The following is a 27370-nucleotide window of genomic DNA, read 5'->3' on the forward strand; positions in this document are numbered from 1 at the left end:
GAATGCTAAGCTATCTGAGCCATGATGAGACCACCTCTTATGGCAGAAGCTGAAAACACTTTCCCAATCTCCCTTGTTGCTGGGGCACAGGCAGGTACTGTATATGCTGGCAATCAGGAGCCCTGATGCCAGATTGTGATGTAGGAGTTAATTACATGAAGAACTCTGGCCTGTTGTATCCACCAATTTCCTGGGGCCATTTCTTCCTCAACTTTTCATTCTCATTTCTATATACTGTTCAGTAATGACTAGGAATACCAAAACAGCTACTCCTGAACACATCTCTGGCTCAATCTCTGTATTTGTTGCTTCTTTTTCCTCCTCTGCTCCCTGCCACTATCCACTAGCTTGTGGTCAAGCATGGTGTGTTCTGTTTACAGAGTGACAGTCATGATAATCTCCTCAAGCTCTGATGACCCCTCTACCTCCTCCTCCCTCTGGCTGCAGCTCCCATACTGTCTCCTACTCTGGCTTTGTGGCAACATGATAGTACCTCCAGAAATTACAAGTAGCTAGACACAGATACCCTTCCCTCTTTACACTCTGCACACCCCAGTATTGTTCAATAGATTAACCTTCTAAAAATAACCAGATTTGTTTTCCACTGTTTATAGCTTAGACTAATCATTTGACTTCAATATCTATTTCCACCATCTCAAAATCCAGCTGACATAAGACTTCATAAGACTCACTTCCAAAGACTCCCATCTGCCTGAACCTCATATGGCTTCCCCTCCCCCACTTTCTACTGCAAAAAGGGTAAGAACATAGAAATAGATAAGCCAATACCCGCTCCGGATATTTCAGACCTTGGAAACTGTTAATCAGGCATGAATCACATCAAAATATTTACTGTTAGAACTGATATGGATGTTGTAACCAACTATTATTAGTGGCAGAGGCTGCAATCCTATGACACAGTTGCATCTCATACCTGCATCTCAGCAGCAGATGAAGGACCAAATCAAAGGCAACAGAAGAAAAAGATTAACGATAGCACATATTTTAATAAGTACTTTAAAGACCTTTCAACCCTTCCCCTGCAGAGAAAGCAGATCATGTGTTATTCCTGTTTTAGAGGCAACGTAGAGGGTACGAGATCCTGCCTCCACCATGCTGCTCCCATCATCTAAAGGTATTCAGAAACCCAGACGAACGGTCTAGCTGAGGTGGAAAGTTGGGAATGAACCAAGGCCTAAGGGACAGAGGAAGCCTTTCCTCAGGGTCTCAGTGTAAGTCTGGCTCTCATGCAGTTAAGCCACAGGAAAGGGAAAATTCTCCCAGAGAAGGAAGAGGAGAATTCATGGATAAACTCCTGAGTCCTAGCATTGGTAAAGTTTACCTTCGCACCTTCATAATCCAGAGCACCCCAATCCGCCTTGCACAGTAGGACAGGGCCTGGAAAGGCTCAGGGCTAGTGCTGTATACACGCCAGCTGAAGACAGCTGTGGAGTCCGGAACCCTTCCTCAGCGCCGAAGTGGGGAAGCCTCTTCTCCCACTGCCTTGCCACCCGCACCAGGCAGAATTTCGGCCATATTCCATTTTCCTGTTGCCACTCTTCCTCCATTCTCATTTCTACATGCAGTGGAACTATAACCATCAGTGGTGCCCGTTAATCCACCAAGATCGCTGGTGCCAAACACACCCCTGGCTCCACCCTGGTACTTCATTGTTTCTTCTTCCTCCTCTGCGCCCCACCATATCCTATCCACTTTCACTTCCCAGTACACTTTGCCCCTCGTGAAGCCTTTACTGCCCAGCACCCCAGGCTCAGGGTCAAATCTTTGACCATGCTGGTATCTGTTCATCCACAAGCCAGTGAATATCATGCTCTTCCCATTTGGAGACACTGAGAGGTAGCCATTGGCTGTCTGGGAATTCAGGATGCTCCTCACTGTGGGGACAAGGGGATAAAGGTATGGCATCATAAGGTACCAAAGGAGCTTTTCCCCTTAGGTTCTGGGGCCCTTCTGACCGTGGTGGGACAATCCTTTCAGGGACCAAGACACAGATTGCATTGGACCTTGTGCTCATACTATCCAGATGGTGGAGAGAGCCCAGGGAGAGAATTCAAGAGCATGAGCAGCGTGATGAGACTCAGGAAGAAAAGAAGAGAGGGGCTGTTACCATTATAGTCAAGGGATGCTGGGGAAGCGTTTGTGGTTTCAAACTCTGAGACCTCAGAATAAAGAATGTGGTTATATTAGCCACCACAAAGACCTTCCTGCTGATCCATAAGGGAAGCTGCACAGGCAAGCTCTAATTCGGGGTAGCAGAGTTTACTCCGAGGCGAACATCAGCCACTATCCCCTCCAGATACTCACTGGTCTTATATTCCAGATCCCTCCACAATTTTCCCAGAGAGGAAGAAGTAAAGGACAGTAAACAATCCTGATACGTCTTCCAGCTCAAATTCTCTTACTGTTGGCTAAAACTATTTGAAAAGGTGGCCAGGCAGGATGAAAGCCCAAGCCACACAGAGAAGTCAATGCAGGAGACACACCGAGTTATCCAGTCTACAGGGACTCATTCAAGCACCCATCTGCTGCTCACACCCAGTGCTTCATAACGGAGCCTTTGAGCACATTCTTTGGGCTTTCACTACATCTTCAACTTCTTGCTAGACACGTCTCCAAAGACAAGGGAAGCAAAGGCAAAAATGAACTATTGGGACTTCATCAAAATAAAAAGCTTTTATACAGCAAAGGAAACAGTCAACCAAACTAAAAGGCAACCTATGGAATGGAGAAGATATTAGCACATGACATATCAGATAAAGGGTTAGTATCCAAGATCTATAAATAACTTATCAAATTCAACACCCAAAAATCAAAGAATTCAATCAAGAAATGAGCAGAAGACACGAACAGACATTTCTCTAAAGAAGACACACAAATGGCCAACAGACACATGAAAAAATGCTCTACATCACTTGCCATCAGGGTAATACAAATCAAAACCACAATGAGATATTACCTCACACCAGTTAGAATGGCAAAATTAACAAGGCAGGAAACAAGTGTTGGTGAGGATGTGGAGAAAGGGTAATCCTCCTACACTGTTGGTGGGAATGCAAGCTGGTACAGCCACTCTGGAAAACAGTATAGAGGTTCCTCAAGAAGTTAAAAATCGAGCTACCCTAGGACCCAGCAATTGCATTACCAGGTATTTACCCCAAAGATACAGATGTAGTGAAAAGAAGGGGCACCTGCACCCCAATGTTCATAGCAGCAATGTCCGCCAGAGCCAAACTGTGGAAAGAGCTGAGATGTCCATTGACAGATGAATGGATAAAGATGTGGTTCATATAAACAATGGAGTATTACTCAGCCATCAGAAAGGATGAAATCTTACCACTTATATTGATATGGATAGAACTGGACGGTATTAGGGCACCTGGGTGGCTCAGTTGTTAAGCGTCTGCCTTCGGCTCAGGTCAGGATCCCAGGGTCCTGGGATCGAGCCCCACATCGGGCTCCCTGCTCCATGGGAAGCTTGCTTCTACCTCTCCTACTCCCCCTGCTTGTGTCCCCTCTCTTGCTGTGTCTCTCTCTGTCGAATAAATAAAATCTTAAAAAAAAAAATAACTGGACGGTATTATGCTGAGCAAAATAAGTCAATCAGAAAAAGACAATTATCATATGGTTTCACTCATATGTAGAATTTAAGAAACAAAACAGAGGATCATAGGATAAAGGAGGGATAAAATAAGATGAAATCAGAGAGAGAGACAAACCATAAGAGACTCTTAACTATAGGAAACAAACTGAGGGTTGCTGGAGGGGAGGTGGATGGGGGATGGGGTAACTGGGTGATGGGCATGAAGGAGGGCATGTGATGTGATGAGCACTGGGTATTTTTTTAAAGATTTTATTTATTTGACAGAGAGAGCACAAGCAGGGGGAGCAGCAGGCAGAAGAAGGAGTAGCAAGCTCCCCATGGAGCAGGGAGCCCGATGCGGGGTTGGATCCCAGGACCCTGGGATCATGACCTGAGCTGAAGGCAAACGCTTAACGACTGAGCCACTCAGGAATCCCAGCACTGGGTATTATAGGCAATTAGTGAATTATTGAACTCTATATCTTAAACTAATGATACACTATATGTTAACTAATTGAATTTAAATAAAGTAAGTTTAAAAAAAGCCAAAAAAAAGAAGCTTTAAGGAATATATATATATATATATATATATAGCTGAGCTTTAAATTTAGCTGAGCAGAGATACATAAACTAAATACAAAATGAAAGAAATATGAAGTCTTAATCTTAATATCAGAAAGGATTGAATTCAAGTCAGAAAGATATTAAATAAGACAACAAAAAGTATTTTATGTTACAAAGAATATTATAATCCACAATTGAGATACAACTTCCATTCAATATCCCACAGGGAGAAAAAGCATCAAAGTATAGAAAAACAAAAACTATCAGAATAAAAAATGGGTAAGAATTGATCGCTGGTAAGAATCTTGGACTGACCTGTCTTAGTCCATGACATCTCAAGAAGTCAAAACAAATTTTTGTATTAATACAAAACACCTTAATAACAAAATTACTAAGGGAAACCTCATGGAGATATATCAAATCCTATTCCAAGGACATTTGAGTGTTTGGAATGGTTACAAAAATGTACAACATATAAACACAGAATTCCTTGATAAAATGCAAAAGGTAGAAAGATCAACAACCTAATCGGATCACAATATTTAAAATCTATGAAACACAAACGATTAGGGAAAAACAAACCCAGCACCACTGACAGATATCTTCTTTCTTAAACAAATTTTATGCTAAAGAGCAAACCAAAGTCAGAATTTCAAAATACCTAGAAAACAACAGTAGTGAAAGTACTATACACTTGAAATTATGGTATTCATCAAAAGCAGGGCTCATAGAGACAGGAGTCCAACAAAATCCTAAAGGAGAACACAGGCAGCAACCTCTTCCACCTCAGCCACAGCAACTTCTTCCTAGAAACATCGCCAAAGGCAAGGGAAGCAAGGGCAAAAATGAACTATTGGGATTTCATCAAGATAAAAAGCTTTTGCACAGCAAAAGAAACAGTCCACAAAACCAAAAGACAACCGACAGAATGGGAGAAAATATTTGTAAATGACATATCAGATAAAGGGCTAGTATCCAAAATCTATAAAGAACTTATCAAACTCAACACCCAAAGAACAAATGATCCAATCAAGAAATGGGCAGAAGACATGAACAGACATTTTTCCAAAGAAGACATCCAAATGGCCAACAGGCACATGAAAAGGTGCTCAACATCACTCGGCATCAGGGAAATCCAAATCAAAACCTCAATGAGATACCACCTCCCACCAGTCAGAATGGCTAAAATTAACAAGTCAGGAAACGACAGATGTTGGCGGGGATGTGGAGAAAGGGGAACCCTCCTACACTGTTGGTGGGAATGCAAGCTGGTGCAACCACACTGGAAAACAGTATGGAGGTTCCTCACACAGTTGAAAATAGAGCTACCATACGATCCAGCAATTGCACTACTGGGTATTTACCCCAAAGATGCAAATGTAGGGACCCGAAGGGGTACGTGCACCCCAATGTTTATAGCAGCAATGTCCACAATAGCCAAACTGTGGAAAGAGCCAAGATGCCCATCGACAGATGAATGGATAAAGAAGAGGTGGTATATATACACAATGGAATATTATGCAGCCATCAAAAGGAATGAGATCTTGCCATTTGCAACGACGTGGATGGAACTGGAGGGTGTTATGCTGAGTGAAATAAGTCAATCAGAGAAAGACATGTATCATATGACCTCACTGATATGAGGAATTCTTAATCTCAGGAAACAAACAGGGTTGCTGGAGTGGTGGGGGGTGGGAGGGACGGGGTGGCTGGGTGATAGACATTGGGGAGCGTATGTGCTAAGGTGAGCGCTGTGAATTGTACAAGACTGATGAATCACGGATCTGTACTTCTGAAACAAATAATGCAATATATGTTAAGAAAAAAAAAAGAAGATAGCAGGAGGGGAAGAATGAAGGGGGAGTAAGTCGGAGGGGGAGACGAACCATGAGAGACGATGGACTCTGAGAAACAAACTGAGGGTTCTAGAGGGGAGGGGGGTGGGAGGATGGGTTAGCCTGGTGATGGGTATTAACGAGGGCACGTTCTGCGTGGAGCACTGGGTGTTATGCACAAACAATGAATCATGGAACACTACATCAAAAACTAATGATGTAATGTATGGTGATTAACATAACAATAAAAATTATTTTTAAAAAAGCAGGGCTCATAGAAAAAAAATTAAATATAGGGGAAAAAATGCAGGTAAGTAGAGACAAATGTAGAAATACACAAAGGAAGAAATGAAAAATATTCAGATATAAAAAGGAAATTAAATTTAAGAACATTATTTTGACCAACTATGCAAACGCTTTTGAAAATGTAAACATGGGGCGCCTGGGTGGCTCAGTTGTTAAGCGTCTGCCTTCGGCTCAGGTCATGATCCCAGGATCCTGGGATCAAGCCCCACATCGGGCTCCCTGCTCCGTGGGAAGCCTGCTTCTCCCTCTCCCACTCCACCTGCTTGTGTTCCCTCTCTCGCTGTCTCTCTCTGTCAAATAAATAAATAAAATCTTTTTTTAAAAAAGGAAAAGAATGTAAACAAAAATCGTGACATTCCAGAATACATAAATACTAAATTTTCCAAATAAAAATAGAGTGGGAAAAAAATGAGGGGACACCTGGGTGGCTCATTTGGTTAAGTGTCCAATTCTTGGTTTGGGCTCAGGTCCTGAGTTCACGGTGGTGAGATAAATCCCCGAATCAGGCTCTGAGCTCAGCAGGAAGTCTGCTTGAGATCCTCTCTCTCCCTCTCCCCCTCCCCCGTTTGTGTTCTCTCTCTAAAAAAAAAAATAGAGTGGATTTATTGAAATAAAAATTTTATGTTCCTTATAAAGAGAAATAAAAATAATATTCCTAGGTATCTTATGGTTATCGGTGCAACTGTAAATGGATAAACTCCTTGATTTCTTTCAGCTGTAATAGATTTCTCTACGTTGATTTTGTATCCTGTGACGTTACTGATTTACTGTATTGTAACTGTATGTTAACTAACTCAAATTCAAATAAAAACTTAAAAAACTATAAAACAAAGAGGTAAAAAAAGATTCAAGTGTTTGTAGTTAGTGTAGAAGCATATGGGAAAGGGTGTATGCTTAATGACTTGAAACTACACTGTGTGTAATGCATCTTTCAAATAACATCTTTTTCATGATTGTATAAAAAGTAATAATAAAGTAAATAAAAATAACACATAAAAGCTGAGAGTTAAAGGACAGAGAAAGAAATACCATGCAGATACTAATCAAAAGAAAGCTAAAATAACTTTACTAGTATCAGACAAAATGCTTCAGGGCAAGACCTGTTACCCTCATTTCTTATGTAATTGTTCATCCCTAATGTGTGTGTCCTGTGTCCCCAGCCACCTGTCTCGTCACCCTCATATCTGCCCAGCGTGTGGGCTACAGTACATGCTCTAGATGCCAACAGTCCTACACATCTCCGGGTACCAACTGTGTAGTATCAAATTCTTGGCTTTTATTCGAAGTTTCTGCATCTCATGTGGGTATGAGTGAAAGCTGTCAGCGTAAGTGTCTGGCACACACTGCAGGAGAAGTAATTGCCCCTAAGGTCCATGTAAGTGTCCTCCTACAAAATGTCGGGGGAACTGTGGTCAGGAGTGACAGCTGGGATCCAGGCAGGAATGGGAAAAAAGAAAGAAAATTGTGGGAAAAAATGGGTGACCGGCATTAAGGCGGGCACGTGATGTGATGAGCACTGGGTGTTACATGCAGCTGATGAATCACTGAACTCTGCCTCTGAAACCAATGATGTACTATATGTTGGCTAATTGAATTAAAAAAAAAAAAGTGTGGATCCTAAACTTTCTCTAATACTCCTCCAGATCCCCTCCCACTTCATTTCCCTCTCATGCCACTACGGTCCTAACACAAGTTCCATGACAGTAAGCGTTATAGAAATCCCAGTCATTCCATGGAACACCTTTCAACTTACTCGAGTAGAAGAACCTCTCTTGGAACTTTTTTCTACCATTGTCAAATTTCAATAATTTGGGAAAAAGAAAACAAAGGGCCACCTAAGTAGTTTAAAAAAAAAAAGGCAGACAGTTCTTACCTGCTCACTATGTCACTGGGGTCCTGGAAAGGAAGAGAAAACAGACACTGTCGGGGTAGGAGGACCCAGGAGCTGCCACGCTTCCCTACTGTGTACGCATCAGGGGCTGGGTGCACAGCAGAACCCGCCAAGGTTTATTCTGACAGGCCTAGACCTGGGCCGCCCCAAGGAGGGTGTCCGTTTCTACCCACACACGCTTCCCCTCCGTTCCTCCATCTGAGTCCCAGACTGTTCCATCCAGGGAACCTTCCCTGATCTATCAAGGGTTCCTTCAAGGTCTCAGCCGAGGTTGGAAATCCTCAGCTCAGCTGCCCCATCGTATCGACCTCACCCTCCCTGGAACATCCGCCCCGGAAACGGGGCTCCCTGAAGTCTGTGTGCTCTTGCTGTCTTCTGCACAACCTGCACCCACCTTGCGATTACCGTACTCATTTGTCTAATTCTCACCAGTGCACCTCACCATGGTTAGCTCCTCTTTTCTGCTGATCCAAATTTTTGCATTTTTTTCAAGGCCAACATTAAGCACCAAGCCTTCCCTCACTACACCCTGGTCTTTTCCAGAATTCCTGTGGCCTCCAGTCTGACCATAAGATTTAACACTTGATTATTTGTTGTAATTACAAATGTGCAGATTTTACTATCTCATTCTGCAGGCTGTGCATGTTACTATCCCCTGCCCACTGAAATTTGGAACCTAAATCCTACTGGTTGGCTGACTAAGCCTTATCAATGACCTCAATAAATGAGAATAAGACTTTTCTCTTTTGCTTTTTAAAAAAGATTTTATTTAGTTGTCAGAGAGAGCACAAGCAGGGGGAGCAGAAAGCAAAGAAGCAGGCTCCCCGCTGATCAGGGAGCCCAACAGGGGACTCAGTCCCCAGACCCTGGGACCATGACCTGAGCCGAAGGCAGATGCTCAGCCGACTGAGCCACCCAGGCATTCCAAAGCTTTTCTCTCTTGACTCCTGGTCCAAATCTCGTGCTAATGGAGGGGCTACACTGCTGCTTAGAGCAAGAGGATTCGGATATAGTTTAGTTGGTTCCTCACCTGCAAAAGCTCAATTGCTGGCTGCTGAGCCTTTTTTTTCCAACTCAGAAATCAGGGTCCCAAGTCGGAGGACTTCCTCAGAGCCCTTGGTGACATGGCTGATCCTCCCTTCAACAAGCTCTTGCTCGATCCCTTCCAGCAACTCCAGCAGGTACTGCTCTCTTTCTCTCAAGAACTGGTGACCCTGTTCAAACACTGACACAAAGTTCTGCCTGTCGTTCTGGAACTTTGTCTACAAGAAAAGCAGAAAGAGAAAGGGGCTTCTTCTGAGAGGCTCGGAGGCAACAGGACGTGTGTGAGATCTTCCGGGGAGGAGTTCACAACAGGGGTCCCTTGGGTCATCCCCTCCCCTCTCCTCAATACCCCCCCACTCTGCTACCCACACGTGTCACAGAGACTTTGCTCACCAGCAGGGCCTCAAGCTCATCTCCTCTAGACTGAAATTTCTCAATCCTATCCCTGTCTCCTTTCAGAATCTTCAGATGGTTTACAATTTTACCCTATGGAATTAACACAGATATGGTCAAGGTGAATATGAAAATGCCCTCACTATGAGAGGTTCAAAGTGATTCCAGAGTGAAACCAGACACGCTTGACCTTTAGTAGCATAATAATAGTCATGTGTAATAGTTTGCATTCTAGTTAACAAGAAATAAAGTCAATGCTATGCTAGTTTAGAATGGTTTCTAAGAACTGAGATACAAGTTTATTATCATTAATACCAAAATGTATGGTGTAGTTCTTATTTATATTTATAATCTCTTTCCATCAAAAATATAGACAATTTATATTTTAATAACCTAGAAATAAAAGAGAAAATCAAAACAAAAAATGAAGGAAAGCATATATAATAAATCCAAATTGAGAAAATGTCTAAGTTGGTTTTAAGATTCCTGTCAGTCAAGGAGAAAAGAAAAAATTCATTGCTTAATTCTTCCTTAGCAGATGGAAGGAAACATACTAGCACCTCAGAGGAAATAATATCTTCCCTGAGATTAAGCTCTGAGGGAAATTTATACAGAACAAAATATCCTCAGAACTATTTTGACAGCTATGTGCTAGAGTACACACAATTTGAAGCTGGACACCAGGTGGCTGTTGAGAGTGCTGGTGTCCTATGCTGCTGGTGGAGACCTGTTCCGAATGCCTTGGAAGACAATCACGGCAACAGGATAGACTATTATAAAAAGATATGGGAACAAACCAGTTTTACTACCAAAATTCAAAGGGTAACGCTTTACCAAGAACTTCCACCTCACACTTGTTGGGACCGCTACTATTTAAAAAACAAAAGATAACAAGTCTTGATGACAATGTGAAGAAGAGAACTCCTGGTGGACATGTTGCCTGATGTGGCCATCATAGAAAACATTGCTGATGTGCCTTAAACAGCTAAAAATAGAACTACCAAATGATCCAGCAATCCTACCTCTAAATATTTATCCGAAGGAATTGAAGTCAGGATCTCAAAAGGATATCTGCACTCCTCTGTTCATTACAGCATTACCCAACTGCCCATCAACAGATGAATGGATAAAAAAAATGTGGTATTTACAATCAATGGAATATTCCTCAGCCTTACAAAAGAAAGAAATCCTGGAGGACATTATACTAGGTGAAATAAGCCAGACACCAAAAGACAAATACTGCATAATCTTACTTGTATGTGGAATCTAAAATAGTCACACTCACAGAAGCAGAGAGGAGAATGGTGGTTGCCCGCAGATGACGGGGAGGGAAACGGGGACATGGTGGTCAAAGGATTGATAGTTTCAGTTACACAGGATAAATAAGTTCTGGAGATACTTTATGTAGCATAGTATCTACAGCTAATAATACTGTATTGTATACTTAAAACTTGCTGAGAGGATTGATCTTACCTTATATGAAGTGTTCTTACTATGCACACACACATAATGATAATAAAGAGGGTGGGAGGAAACTTTGGGAGGTCAGGGATGGGTCTCTGGCCTTGATGATAGTGATGGTTTCACAGGAGTGTACCTACCTCCAAACTCAGTGACATGTCTACATTAAACATGTACAGCTTTTCACCTGTCAATCATACTTCAATATAATGTTTTCCAGAAAAAAGAATTTGGACCTTGTCCTGAAGGCACTGTAGTAGAACTTTTTTGGCTATGAGGATGAAGCTAGGGCCCAGCAGATTTCTTGCCCAATAAGGCTGTGCAGCCCTCTCCAGGAGAACAGCAGGATGATGACTGTGCTCCCAGAACTCCCGGCACATCACACACAGTATTTGCTGGTCATCCTTACAGTAATAATGGAGCTTCTCCAAATGTAGCCCACACAGCTTCTCTGCATTTTGCTCAAGTGGTCTGTCCTGTCTGGGTGGTCTCTCCTCATCTACCTTCATCCTCCAGATGTTTTCCACTAGGCTGGCCATCTGCAACACATGGTGAATATTCTCTTTCTTAAAGATGGCCTTGCAGAGAGAACAATGCAATGGCCACCTAGTAGATTCACATGCCCAAATGACGCAGTGGTAGCAGAAGACAGGACCACAGTCAATGGCTATGGGTCTCTCAAGTAGTCGAGGCAGATAGAGCAGAGCACCTCACCCTCCAGCTCTCTCAGAGGGGAAGCAGCAGCCGTGACAGCAGGGCCCAGACCCGGCACAGAGCTCCTTCTCAAGGCAAGCAATCACTTTCTAAGAAAACATGAAGGACAAAAGAAATTGTGAGTTTAATCAACATCAAGAGAGAACCTGTGAGAAAAGTTTTTATGTTTAGTCTGTCCCCAACATGTATTTAAGTAAGGTATTCTAGAAGACTATGGGGAAGCAAATCCCCACTGAAGTCTAAGGAATTTCCTTCACTCTTTAGTAGATAAGCTCAGTAAAAAATATTTGCTGTAAATAATTCAATAGTAGAGAATAAGAATTATAAAAATGTAGGGCTGTATCTCAAAACTCACTGAGAACATGAAAGTTAGATTATTAGAAAGCACTAAGTCTGTTATTCATATCCTGCCTAGGAAATCTCATCATCATGGTTTAAACTAATGGTTTTCAACCATGTTTTGAAACATAAGAAATACATTCACATCCCAATTTAAAATACTTGCATATGCACACACACACATACACACACACAAATATGTCTTGATAAATACACTTATTCTTTATTATATATAATACATTCTGATTTTTTATTACAGTCATTTTTTTCATGCTTTGATATGTTTTATTGGAGCAAAATCTCAACAAAAGGTTGCTTTTACTTATAGAATTTGTGTGGGGACTATCCAAACCACTTGGACCCAAGTGAGCATAACCACTTAGCCTGTTTAAATATTTTTAGCTAGCATACAAAAAAGTTTTACATTTATAAAAATCCCAGTATTGTAAATGACAAACCCATCCCTTAATTAAATATAAAAACAGCTTCAAAAACACACAATTTAGAGTGGTTTAATCTTGAAATGTAAACCAATAAGACTAAAAACTAAACATTTCAGGTCCTGTACCAAGTAATAAAATATTCAAAGGCCTTCAGGATCCTTTGATTTACATCAGTAAGAGAACCTATTTTTGATGTGGTAAAAGAAACATGTTCATCTCCAATTCCAATCCCCAGCTGCTGTCAGGCAACCCTTTCAGCTCTTCCGTCATGCTCCTTGTACATCAGCCTCTTTCTGATCAGGACCTAGTCTTTGCAATTTCTAAACCTGGAAGTATTTTCAGCACCTTGAAGACAGTCTTTGAAATGCTAGTGCACTGTCTTCCCAGTGTTGGCCTCTGAAGTAAATTCCTTTCTCCTTTCACCACCACTCAGTTGTCTGTCTTTTTGTCAGTGATGAGCCGCTGGGAACCCAGAGCCAGGTGCTCTTGGAGCTCTGCAAGCCGGCTACGACTTCAACTGCTACCATCTCAAAGAAACTTTCTCTGACTCCTACACCATTGCACTCTTGGAGCTACCTCTTCAGAGCAGGTCTTGTTCGTGTTCCTAGACATGTGGCCTTATATATACTGCCTGAATGAATGCAATGGTTGAATGGGGAGTCTGAAAGTTACTGGTCCTGGAAGATTTTAAGCACCCATTGGACCACCTCATGGTGGGATATTCTTTAAAATGTTCAAGTTTGGGGGCGCTTGTGTGGCTCGGTCAGTTGGGCGTGTGACTCTTGATTTTGGCTCAGGTCATGATCTCAGGGTTGTGAGATTGAGCCTGAGTCAGGCTCGGTGCTCAGCGAGAGTCTGCTTGAGATTCTCTCTCTCCCTCTCCCTTTGCCCCTCCCCCTCTAAATAAAATAAAATGAAATAAAATGCTCAAGTATGATGTCAAGTAAACTAGACAGCCTTTAAGGTCTTTTCCAGGGCGCTGACTATAGGATTCTGACTACTATACATTGAAGTTTTCAGTATCATCCAACCAAAACTCGAACTCCAGAAACTCGTGTCCAAACTTGTCCTTTTGCCCTATGTAGTAGCACTGATAGAAATGACTGGCCATAGCCATTTTTGTCCCCACAAACCCCACCGAAGGCCCAGCCAACATGCCGTCCGTTGCCTTATTACACACAACTTTTAAATGCTGGCTATAACCCACAAAATTGGTGTCATGATACAAGGTATTGTGACATACACTTTGAAAAACACTGATTTAAACTACAACAACTCTATCACTAACCCAGAAATGCAACTCTAGGGAGTTACAAAGGCCTACTGTATGACCACCTGAATGTACTGAAAAAGATGTACCATGTAAACACTAACCAAAAGAAAGCTGGAGTAGCTACATTCATATCAGATAAACTAGACTTCAGAACAAGATATAGTATAGGAGATAAAGAGGATTATTACATAATGATAAAGTGGTCAATTTTCTTTCTTTTTTTTAAGATTTTATTTATTTATTTAATTGACAGAGAGAGAGAGAGAGAGAGACAGTGTGAGGGGGAACACAAGCAGGGGGAGTGGGAGAGGGAGAAGCAGACTTTCGGCCAAGCAGGGAGCCTGAAGCAGGGCTCGATTTCAAGACCCCAGGATCATGACCTGAGCCAAAGGCAGTCGTTTAACTGACTGAGCCACCCAGGCACCCCAAAGTAGTCAATTTTCTTTTTTAATAATTTTTTATTCTTATGTTAATCACCATACATTATACAATTAGTTTTTGATGTAGTGTTCCATGATTCATTGTTTGTGCATAACACCCAGTGCTCCACGCAGAATGTGCCCTCGTTAATACCCATCACCAGGCTAACCCATCCCCCCACGCCCCTCCCCTCTAGAAACCTCAGTTTGTTTCTCAGAGTCCATAGTCTCTCATGGTTCATCTTCCCCTCTGATTTCCCCCCCTTCATTCTTCCCCTCCTGCTATCTTCTTCTTCTTTTTTTTTTCTTAACATATATTGCATTATTTGTTTCAGAAGTACAGATCCGTGATTCATCAGTCTTGTACACTTCACAGCGCTCACCATAGCACATACCCTCACCAATGTCTATCACCCAGCCACCCCATCCCTCCCACCCCCTACCACTCCAGCAACCCTCAGTTTGTTTCCTGAGATTAAGAATTCCTCATATCAGTGAGGTCATATGATACATGTCTTTCTCTGATTGACTTATTTCACTCAGCATAACACCCTCCACTTCCATCCATGTCATTGCAAATGGCAAGATCTCATTCCTTTTGATGGCTGCATAATATGCCATTGTGTATATATACCACAGCTTCTTTATCCATTCATCTCTCCATGGACATCTTGGCTCTTTCCACAGTTTGGTTATTGTGGACATTGCTGCTATAAACATTGGGGTGCACGTACCCATTCGGATCCCTACATTTGTATATTTGTGGTAAATACCCAGTAGTGCAATTGCTGGATCGTATGGTAGCTCTATTTTCAACTGTGTGAGGAACCTCCATACTATTTTCCACAGTGGCTGCACCAGCTTGCATTCCCACCAACAGTGTAGGAGGGTTCCCCTTTCTCCACATCCCAGCCAACATCTGTCGTTTCCTGACTTGTTAATTTTAGCCATTCTGACGGGTGTGAGGTGGTATCTCATTGAGGTTTTGATTTGGATTTCCCTGAGCCAAGCAACGTTGAGTACTTTTTCATGTGTCTGTTGGCCATTTGGATGTCTTCTTTGGAAAAATGTCTGTTCATGTCTTCTGCCCATTTCTTGATTGGATTATTTGTTCTTTGGGTGTTGAGTTTGATAAGTTCTTTATAGATTTTGGATACTAGCCCTTTATCTGATAGGTCATTTGCAAGTATTTTCTCCCATTCTGTCGGTTGTCTTTTGGTTTTGTGGACTGTTTCTTTTGCTGTGCAAAAGCTTTTTATCTTGATGAAATCCCAATAGTTCATTTTTGCCCTGGCTTCCCTTGCCTTTGGCGAACTTTCTAGGAAGAAGTTGCTGCGGCTGAGGTCGAAGAGGTTGCTGCCTGTGTTCTCCTTTAGGATTTGGATGGACTCCTGTCTCACGTTTAGGTCTTTCAACCGTTTGGAGTCTATTTTTGTGTGTGGTGTAAGGAAATGGTCCAGTTTCATTCTTCTGCATGTGGCTGTCCAATTTTCCCAACACCATTGGTTGAAGAGACTGTCTTTTTTCCATTGGACATTCTTTCCTGCTTTGTCAAAGATGAGTTGACCATAGAGTTGAGGGTCCATGTCTGGGCTCTCGATTCTGTTCCATTGATCTATGTGTCTGTTTTTGTGCCAGTACCATACTGTCTTGATGATGACAGCTTTGTAATAGAGCTGGAAGTCCGGAATTGTGATGCCGCCAGCTTTGCTTTTCTTTTTCAATATTCCTCTGGCTATTCGGGGTCTCTTCTGGTTCCATACAAATTTTAGGATTAGATTTGATTAGATTTAGATTTGTTCCATTTCTTTGAAAAAAGTGGATGGTATTTTGATGGGGATTGCATTGAATGTGTAGATTGCTCTAGGTAGCATTGACATCTTCACAATGTTGGTTCTCCCAATCCATGAGCATGGATTAGATTTAGATTTGTTCCATTTCTTTGAAAAAAGTGGATGGTATTTTGATGGGGATTGCATTGAATGTGTAGATTGCTCTAGGTAGCATTGACATCTTCACAATGTTGGTTCTCCCAATCCATGAGCATGGAACGTTTTTCCATTTCTTTGTGTCTTCTTCAATTTCTTTCATGAGTATTTTATAGTTTTCTGAGTACAGATCCTTTGCCTCTTTGGTGAAATTTATTCCTAGGTATCTTATGGTTTTGGGTGCAATTGTGAATGGGATCGACTCCTTGATTTGTCTCTCTTCTGTCTTGTTGGTGGTGTATAGGAATGCCACTGATTTCTGTGCACTGATTTTATATCCTGCTACTTGACTGAATTCCTGTATGAGTTCTAGCAGTTTTGGGGTGGAGTCTTTTGGGTTTTCCACATACAGTATCATATCATCTGCAAAGAGTGAGAGTTTGACTTCCTCTTTGCCGATTTGGATGCCTTTGATTTCTTTTTGTTGTCTGATTGCTGTGGCTAGGACTTCTAATACTATGTTGAATAGCAGTGGTGAGAGTGGACATCCCTGCCGCGTTCCTGACCTTAGGGGAAAAGCTCTCAGCTTTTCTCCATTGAGAATGATATTCGCTGTAGGTTTTTCAGAGATGGCTTTTATGATATTGAGGTATGTACCCTCTATCCCTATACTCTGAAGAGTTTTGATCAAGAAAGGATGTTGTACTTTGTCAAATGTTTTTTCTGCATCTATGGAGAGGATCATATGATTCTTGTTCTTTCTTTTGTTAATGTATTGTATCACGTTGATTGATTTGCGGATGTTGAACCAGACTTGCAGCCCAGGGATAAATCCCACTTAGTCATGGTGAATAATCCTTTTAATGTACTGTTGGATCCTATTGGCTAGTATTTTGGTGAGAATTTTTGCATCCATGTTCATCAAGGATATTGGTCTGTAATTCTCCTTTTGGATGGGGTCTTTGTCTGGTTTGGGGATCAAGGTAATGCTGGCCTCATAAAATGAGGTTGGAAGTTTTCCTTCCATTTCTATTTTTTGGAACAGTTTCAGGAGAATAGGTATTAATTCTTCTTGAAATGTCTGGTAGAATTCCCCTGGGAAGCCATCTGGCCCTGGGCTTTTGTTTGTGGGGAGATTTTTGATGACTGCTTCAATTTCCTTAGTGGTTATAGGTCTGTTCAGGTTTTCTGTTTCTTCCTGGTTCAATTTTGGTAGTTGATACATCTCTAGGAATGCACCCATTTCTTCCAGGTTATCTAATTGGCTGGCATAGAGTTGCTCATAATATGTTCTTATAATTGTTTGTATTTCTTTGATGTTGGTTGTGATCTCTCCTCTTTCATTCATAATTTTGTTGATTTGGGTCATTTCTCTTTTCTTTTTGATCAGTCTGGCCAGGGGTTTATCAATCTTGTTAATTCTTTCAAAGAACCAGCTCCTAGTTTCGTTGATCTGTTCTACTGTTCTTTTGGTTTCTAGTTCATTGATTTCTGCTCTGGTCTTTATTATTTCTCTTCTCCTGCTGGGTTTAGGCTTTATTTGCTGTTCTTTCTCCAGCTCCTTTAGGTGTAGGATTAGGTTGTGTATTTGAGACCTTTCTTGTTCTTGAGAAAGGCTTGTATTGGTATATACTTTCCTCTCAGGACTGCCTTTGCTGTATCCCAGAGATTTTGAACAGTTGTGGTTTCATTTTCATTGGTTTCCATGAATTTTTTTAATTCTTCTTTAATTTCCTGGTTGACCATTCATTCTTTAGTAGGATGCTCTTTAGCCTCCATGTATTTGAGTTCTTTCCGACTTTCCTCTTGTGATTGAGTTCTAGTTTCAAAGCATTGTGGTCTGAAAATATGCACGGAATAATCCCAATCTTTTGGTACTGGTTGAGACCTGATTTGTGACCTAGAATGTGATCAATTCTGGAGAATATTCCATGGGCACCAGAGAAGAATGTGTATTCTGTTGCTTTGGGATGGAATGTTCTGAATATGTCTGTGAAGTCCATTTGGTCCAGTGTGTCATTTAAAGTCTTTATTTCCTTGTTGATCTTTTGCTTAGAGGATCTGTCCATTTCAGTCAGGGGGGTGTTAAAGTCCCCCACTATTATCAATGTGTTTCTTTGCTTTTGTTATTAATTGCCTTATATAATTGGCTGCTCCCATGTTCGGGGCATAGATATTTACAATTGTTAGATCTTCTTGTTGGATAGACCCTTTAAGTAGGATATAGTGTCCTTCCTCATCTCTTATTACAGTCTTTGTTTTAAAATCTAGTTTGTCTGATATAAGGATTGCCACCCCAGCTTTCTTTTGGTGTCCATTAGCATGGTAAATGGTTTTCCACCCCCTCACTTTCAATCTGGGGGTGTCTTTGGGTCTAAAATGAGTCTCTTGCAGACAGCATATAGATGGGTCTTGTTTTTTAATCCAGTCTGATAGCCTGTGTCTTTTGATTGGGGCATTTAGCCCATTTACATTCAGGATAAGTATTGAAAGGTATGAATTTAGTGCCATTGTATTGCCTGTAAGGTGACTGTTACTGTATATTGTCTCTGTTCCGTTCTGATCTATGCTGCTTTTAGGCTCTCTTTTTGCTTAGAGGACCCCTTTCAATATTTCTTGTAGGGCTGGTTTCATTTTTGCAAATTCCTTTAGTTTTTGTTTCTCCTGGAAGCTTTTTATCTCTCCTCCTATTTTCAGTGACAGCCTAGCTGGATATAGTATTCTTGGCTGCAGATTTTTCTCGTTTAGTGCTCTGAAAATATCATGCCAGTCCTTTCTGTGTCTGTGGATAGGTCTGTGGCCAATCTAATATTTCTACCATTGTAGGTTACATATCTCTTCTCCTGAGCTGCTTTCAGGATTTTCTCTTTGTGTCTGAGACTCGTAAGTTTTACTATTAGGTGTTGGGGTGTTGACCTATTTTTATTGATCTTGAGAGGGGTTCTCTGTGCCTCCTGGATCTTGATGCCTGTTTCCTTCCCCACATTAGGGAAGTTCTCTGCTATTATTTGCTCCAATATACCTTCTGCCTCTCTCTCTCTCTTTCTTCTTCTTCTGGGATCCCAATTATTCTAATGTTGTTTCGTCTTATCATATTGCTTATCTCTCGAATTCTGCCCCTGGTTCCTGTAGTTGTTTCTCTCTCTTTTTCTCAGCCTCTTTGTTTTCCATCATTTGGTCCTCTATATCGCTGATTCTGTCTTCTGCCTCATTTATCCTAGCAGTTAGTGCCCCCATTTTTTATTGCACCTCATTAATAGCCTTTTTTATTTCAACTTGGTTAGATTTTAGTTCTTTTATTTCTCCAGAAAGGGTTTCTCTAATAACTTCCACGCTTTTTTCAAGCCCAGCTAGTATCTTTAAAGTCATGATTCTGAACTCTAGGTCCGACATCGTACTAATGTCCATATTGAGTAGGTCCCTGGCAGACGGTACTACCTCTTGTTCTTTTTGCTGAGGTGATTTTTTTTTGTCTTGTCATTTTGTCCAGAGGAGAATAGATGAATGAGAGAACAGAATGCTCACAGGTTAACAACGTCTCCAGCGAATATACTCTATACAAATCAGAAAAGACCCGAAACCAGGGGACAAGAAAGGGAAAGAAAGAAGAAAGAGGAAAAAAAAAAGGAAAAAGAAAAAGATAAAAACAAACAAACAAAAAACAGAATATGATCAAATATGATCAGGCTAGTGCATAGATCAGTGCCACACACTAGATTTTGGGAGTATTTCGGTCTGTTAGAAGAAAGAGCCTCCTCAAATTTTAAAGGAAAAAACAGTTATATATGTACAAAATAAGGGTTGATACAATGAAGGGATGGCAGATGACTGTAAAGATGAAAATTATAAAAGATTTTATACAAGGAATTGATAAGATAAGTTGTTTTTAAAAAGAAAGAAGAAGATTTTTGGAAAAAAAGAAAAAAAAAGGGAGAGAATGTGATCAGGCAAGAGACTAGAACAAAGCCATACACTAGTGATTTAGGGTATATTTTGATCTGTTAGAAGAAACCGTATCTCAAAATTTTAAAGAGAGAACAACTTATATATATATGCCAAAAATAAGGGTAACTATTATGAAGGGATAAAATATGACTCTAAAAATGAAAAATAAAAAATGTTTTTATAAAAAAGGGATTGATAAGATGTTGGTTGAAAAAGGGAAAAAGAAAAATTCAAAAAAAATTAACTTTGAAAAACTAATGAATTATGGTAAAAAAGCCATGAATTCTATGTGCAGTATTCCCCTAGCGCTGGAGTTCTCCCGTTCTCATTGATCAGTAAACTTCGTCTTGGCTTGCTGGCTGTTCGCGCTGATCTTCTGGGGGAGGGGTCTGTTGCCGTGGTTCCCAAATGTCTTTGCCGGAGGCGGAATTGTCCTGCCCTTGTGAGTCCGGGCTAAGCAAGCTGCTCGGGTTTGATCTCAGGAGCTTTTGTTCCCTGCAAGCTCACGGTACAGCTTTGGAGGACCAGGGTGAAAATGGTGGCCTCCAAATCTCTGCCCGGAGGAGCTGAGAACTCAGGGCCCTGCTCCTCAGTGTGCGCCCAGAGAAAAGCAGTCACTCCTGACTCCTAGTCTCCGGCTGCACTCCGTGCTCACCCGGCCTGTGACCAAGTGTTTCTATGTCTGGCACCTGACCCCGTGTGGAGTCTCCAAACCCAGCAGATCCCTGCGGTGTGCTCCCGCGCCGTTCCTCCCAGGGGAGGAAGGGGAGTCTCCCCGGCTCTGCCGCTTGTTGGGTCCCTGCTGGAGGAGCAGTGGCCCGACTGGGCCGCGGATCACAGTTTATGGCCACCCCGAGCTGAGAGCCCGCGCCTCAGCTCCGTTTCTGCAGCTGGCTTCCCCGCTCCAATCCCTGGGAGCTCTGGCGCACTCAGGTACCCCCGGTCTTTCCGTGACCCTGAGGGTCCTGAGACCCCACTGTCCCGCGAGGGTTCCACCCCCTGCTTAGCCACTGGAGCGACGTCCCTCAGTGGAGCCGGCTTCTAAAAGTTCTGATTTTGTGCTCTGTGCTTCTAAATGTCCTGATTTTGTGCTCCGCGGTCTATCACTTTCCAGAAGCGGCTGACGGAGGCCCCCTCCCCCGCCGTCTATCCTCCCGAATATTGCCGCGGATTCACTTCTCCGCACGTCCTACCTTCCAGAAAGTGGTTGCTTTTCTGTTCAGAGTGTTGTTACTATTCTTATCTTCGATCTCCCTTTGAGTTCGTAGGTGTTCAGAATGGTTTGATCCCTATTCAGCTGAATTCCTGAGACCAGATGAAATCCAGGTCTCCTACCCCTCCGCCATCTTGCTCCGCTCCCTCTCTCTCCTCTGCAGTAGTCAATTTTCTAAGACCCTTTCCAAATACGCATGCACCAGAGCTACAAAACACATAGAGCAAAAAACCCCACAGAACTGACATGAGAAACCAACAAACCCACAATGATGTTGGACACTTTGACCCCTCAAAAATTGGAGAAAACAAACAAACAGACAGACTTCCAGTAAGGATAAAGAAGACCTGAAAAATTGTCCGCTAACTTGACCTAGTGAGATTTACAAAATACTCTTCCCAACAAAAGCAGAATACACATTCTTTTCAAGTGCATATGCAATATTTATACAAAGGGACCATATTCTAAGCCATAAAACAAACCTTAAAAAATGTAAAAGAATTAAATTGTATAAAGTATGTTCTTGGAACATAATGGAATTAAATTAGAAATAGATAATTGAAAAATATTGGAAAATCTCCAAACATTTGGAAATTAAACAACACACTTTTTTTTAAGATTTATTTATTTATTTGAGAGAGAGAACACAAACAGGAGGGGCAGGGAGGGAGAGAGAATCTCAAGCAGACTCCACACTGAGCACTGAGCCCAACATGGGGCTCAATCTCAGCACCCTGAGATCATGACTTGAGCCAAAACCAAGGGTTGGACACTTAATCAACTGTGCCACCAGGTGCCCTGAAACAACAAACTTTTAAATAAACCATGAGTTAACAAGAAAAACATGAGGGCACTGGTTGTGATGAGCGCTGCGTAGTATACACAACTAATGATTCATTGAACACTATATCAAAAACTAATAATGCACTGTACAGTGGCTAACTGAACATCATAAAAAAAGAAAGAGGGGAGAAAATAAATACTGGTGGGTAAAAAAAGAAAAACATTAAGGAAATTAGAAAGAATTTTGAAGTGAAGGTATATAAAAACATAACATAAACATTTGCAAAATGCAATTAAAGCATGCTTATATTAGATAAGAATGTCCTCTAATCAGTTATTGAAGATTTCACTTGAGGAAATGGAAAAAAGAAAAGCAAATGAAACCCAAAACAAATAAAAGGGAAATATACAGACAAAAACTGAGATCCTAAAGCAATCTTAAAATTTGTATGGAATCACAGAAGACCCCAAATAGCCAAAGCAATCTTGAAAAAGAAAACCAAAGCTGAGGGCATCACAATACCTGACTTCAACCTCTACTACAAAGTGGTGATCATCAAAATGGTATGGTACTGGCACAATAACAGACACATAGATCAATGGAACAGAATAGAGAACCCAGAAATGGACCCTCAACTTTATGGTCAACTAATCTTCAACAAAGCAGGAAAGAACATCCAAAGGAAAAAAGACAGTCTCTTCAACAAATGGTGTTGGAAAAATTGGACAGCCACATGCAGAAGACACTGGACCATTTTCTTACAACATATACAAAGTTAAACTCAAAATGGATGAAAGACCTCAATGTGACACAGGAATCCATCAAAATCCTAGAGGAGAACACAGGCAGCAACCTCTTCGACCTCGGCCACAGCAACTTCTTGCTAGACACGTCTGCAAAGACAAGGGAAGAAAAGGCAAAAATAAACTAGTGGGACTTCCTCAAGATAAAAGCCTTCTGCACAGCAAAGGAAATAATCAACAAAACTACAAGGCAGACTACAGAATGGGAGAAGATTCTGCATTGATCTCAACCAAGTGATATCCACAAACAACAATGACAACAAACATTATAGCTAACACCATACTTGATGATGAAAGACTAAATCATTTTCCCCCTAAAGTAAAGGGCAAAGATATTCATTGTTATCACTCTTTTTCAGCCTGAAATTAGACATCATAGCTAGTGCAAGGAGGCAAGAAAAATAGTCCTACAGGTTGGAAATAAATAGATCTTATCATATGTAACATGATTGTCTACATAGAAATGACAATCCTATGTGACATGATTGTCTACACAGAAAATGCTGACAGTGATATTAGCATCATGGTGGCATAAAATACCCTAGTTCTTCCCCTCCCCCATTTCAACAACAATTCAGCATCCACCTATGAGTAAACGTGCCTCTTTGGGAGTTGGACCCAGTAACAAATGCTAAGGGACGCAGGAGGAGCCTTGCCCATGTGTGCATTGGGTAATAGGCAGACAGACTTTCACGTGGGCTCTGGAACTGGCAGGAGCCTTTGAACCCCTCCAGCCTCTCTCAGCTGTGGTCTGGGAGCACCTGGAGAACACTGACTTGAACAGACACCTACAGATGAGAGAGATTTTATGGAAGTCCAGGTTTCCAGAGGAGAAATTCCAGGACTCCACTGGAGCTACACACACACACACACACACACACACACACACAACACACACACGCACACACACACACTTGGACATATAGGAGTGGGTAAGAAGAACAGCATGACTTTGCCAGGATGATCCCTCCCAAGGTGGCAGAACTTAGAGCTAAACTAGCCAGCCAACTGTCTCTCCCATGGGGAAGGAAGAGCAGTGAAACAGTGCACAGCTTCTCTAGTTGTGCAGGATGATGCTAAAGAAACTTACTCCCTTCCTGCAGTATCCAGAATATTAGATCAGGAACTCCATGCCTAGGGTAGGTAGGAGATGGGGGAAAGGCAGCTAAGAACATCAGAAGGCATTAAAGGGATTCAGTTCTTGTGACTGTATTCTAGACTCCCATGGGAATCCTGCCTACAAATCTTTGGGAAAACTTCACCTGAAGATCCCCCAAACTAGCCTGTGGGCTCCCACAATGTTCCAAACACTGAACCTACACCTCCTCCCACTCTGCAGCCAGCTCTTGTGCACACAAGAGTGTGAGCAAGAGTGAGCTCACATAGACAAAGGGCACACAGAGAAAATAGGCCAGGCAAGGAGAAACCACAAACTTGAGCTGCTGTGAGATCTCTGGGAAAACAAAAGAAAGGTTATCAGCAGCTCGCCCAGCATATTGTAGGATCAAGAGAAGATATGCAAGCTTAAAAATTCTGCCACAAACAGAAGCAAGAAGTGTGAAGCAGGTGTATCCATACAAGGTCAGAGAAAGCCACAGAATCTACAGCAGGATTGTAGAAAGGTATTACTCACTCACTCACCTGAAGGCAGTTAACAAAGACTGTGGGAAGTCACTGTCACTTCAAGTGCAAAAAACAGCAACACAAACTACAAGGAACATGAAAAATCAAGGAAAGATTACATCACCGAAAGTTCATAATAATCCTCAAGTAACTAGAACCAAAGACATTGGATCTGCAATTTATCTGATAAAAAAAAATTCAAAACAGCTCCTTTATGGAAACTTAATGAGCTATAAGAAAACATAGAAAGATAGTTCAATGAAATCAGAAAAACAATAAACAAAAATAAAAAAATTAACAAAAATATAAATCATTAAAAAGAACCAAGTAGAAATTCTGCAGCTGAAGAATTCAATGAATGAAATGAAAAATGTAATAGAGAGCATCAACAGGAGAGCAGATCAAACAGAAGAAAGAATCAGTGAGTTAGAGGATAGGAACTTTGAAATAACCCAGTCAGAGGAGAAAAACAACAATAAAAATTTAAAAGAGTAAAGAACTGGGTGTTATATGCAACTGACAAATCACTAAACTCTACCCCTGAAACTAATACTACACTATATGTTAATTAAGTTGAATTTACATAAAAACTTAAAAAAAAGAAAACAAAAGAGTGAAGACAGCCTATCTGATCTATTGGACACCATCAGAAACAAAACAAAATCTGAATCATTGGAGTTCTAGAAGGAGATGCGGAAGAAGGGGAAGAAACCCTCTTTGAAGAAGTAATGGCTGAGAACTTCCCAAACCTGGGAAAGAGCTGGACAGTCAAGGTCATGAAGCTAATAGATCACCCCATTATTTCAATCTAAAATGATCTCCAAAACACATTATAATAAAAGTTCCAAATATATAAGACAAAGAGAGATCCTAAAAGCAGCAAGAGAAAAATAGATTGTAAACTACAAAAAAAAAAAAACAAAAAAAACCTCCCATTGGGCTATCAGTAGATTTCTCGGTAGAAACCCTACATGTCAGTAGAGAATGGGACGATACATTCAAAGTGCTGAAAGAAAGAAGTTGCCAGCCAATAATACTCTGTCCAGCAAGTCTCTTTTATTAAGGAGAAATAAAGACTTTCCCAGACAAACAAAAACGGGGGAAGTTCCTTACCACTAGACCTACCTTGTAAGAAATGTTGAAACAAAACATACAAATATACACCACACACTGATGGAGGTAAATATATAGATAAATTCAGAAAACTCTAATACTGATGGTGTGTTAACCATTTATCTATCGTATAAAGGTTAAAGGACAACTGCATTAAAAATAACTATAGCTATTATAATCTGTTAATGAATACAAAATATAAAAAGAGGTAAATTTTGACATTAAAAATATAAACAGGGAAGGAGTAAAAATGTAGAGTTTTTGTATGTGAATGAATGAGTATAGGTCAGTTGCTATTGGCATAAAATAGACCGCTATCCATAAGTTGTTTTCTGTAAGCCTCATACTACCCACAAGGCAAAAAGAACCTGTAGTAGATTCACAAAAGAGAAAGAGAAATGGATCAGAGCATCACAGCATGGAAAATCACCAATTCACAAAGAAAGGCAGCAAGAGAGGAAGCAAGGAGCGAGGGAGGTACAAAACAGCCAGAACGCAATTAATAAAATGACAATAGGGAGTCCTTACATATCAATTATGACCCTAAATATAAATGTATTGAGTTCTCCAGTTAAAAGACACCGAGTGACTGGATGGATTTTTTAAAAAGACCCAACTAAATACCCCTAGAAGAGATTCACTTAAGCTTTAAGGACACACATGGGCTCAAAGTAAAGGGATATAGAAAGATATTCAATTCAAGTAGAAACAAACTGAGGGTTACAGAAGGGGGGATGAGGGGATGGGGTAACCGGGTGATGGGCATTAAGGAGGGCACGTGATGTGATGAGCACTGTGTGTTATACACAACTAATGAATCATTGAGCACAACAACAACAACAAAATCTTATGATGTACTATATGTTGGCTAACTGAACATAATAATAAAAAATAAAAAAGAAACCAAAAGACAGTGGGGATACTTTTACTCACAACAGAAAAAAAAAATAGACTTCAAGCTAAAAATAGTAACAATAGACAAAGAAGGTCAATATATAATGATAAAGGGGTTAAATCATCAAGAGGATGTTACAATTGTAAATATATACACACTCAACATCAGAGCCTCTAAATATATCAAGCAAATACTAACAGATCTGAAGGGAGAAATAGACAATACAATAACGGTAGGGGACTTCAATACCCCACTTCAAGCAATGAATCTACCCAAACATTGAATTTGAACCATACTTTAGACCAAATGAACCTAACAGATGTACATAGAACATTCTATCCAACAGCAGAACACACATTGTTTAGTCGCCATGCTGCACATTACATCTCCAGAACTTATTTATCTTATAACTGGAAGTTGGTATGTTTTGATCACCTCCCACCCCTCATCTTGGCAACTACGAATCTGCTCTTTGTATCTATGAGTTCGGGTTTTTCAGATTCCTCAAACAATTAAAACTAGAATTGCCATGTGTGCCACCAAGTCCACTTCGGGTTACAGATCCAAAGGGCAGGAGCGCCTGAATGAGGAAAATGTCAGGAGCTCCTGACTCCGCATAAGGACTCCCCGTCCCGGGATGAAATCCCACCTTTGGTCCTGGCAGCGGGAGGCCGCCCCAGCAGGTGTCCGCTGCCAGGCAACCGGAGGGCCCAGCCGCGGGGACTTGGAGTCAGCTGCCTTCATTGCCTTGACTGATGTGCGGAACGCGGCTCCCAGCGCCAT

The 27370-nt window shown here is 41.2% G+C and overlaps 1 pseudogene; it reads right to left on the reverse strand.

The window, feature by feature from the left end:
• Positions 1-1219: 1219 nt before the first annotated feature.
• On the reverse strand, positions 1220-27370 carry LOC114199742 (tripartite motif-containing protein 26-like; annotated as a pseudogene).

This window comes from Eumetopias jubatus, unplaced genomic scaffold, assembly GCF_037043125.1.
Source record: "Eumetopias jubatus isolate StellerSeaLion01/CBP00866 unplaced genomic scaffold, mEumJub1_p1.0 scaffold_6, whole genome shotgun sequence".
Taxonomy (NCBI): domain Eukaryota; kingdom Metazoa; phylum Chordata; class Mammalia; order Carnivora; family Otariidae; genus Eumetopias; species Eumetopias jubatus.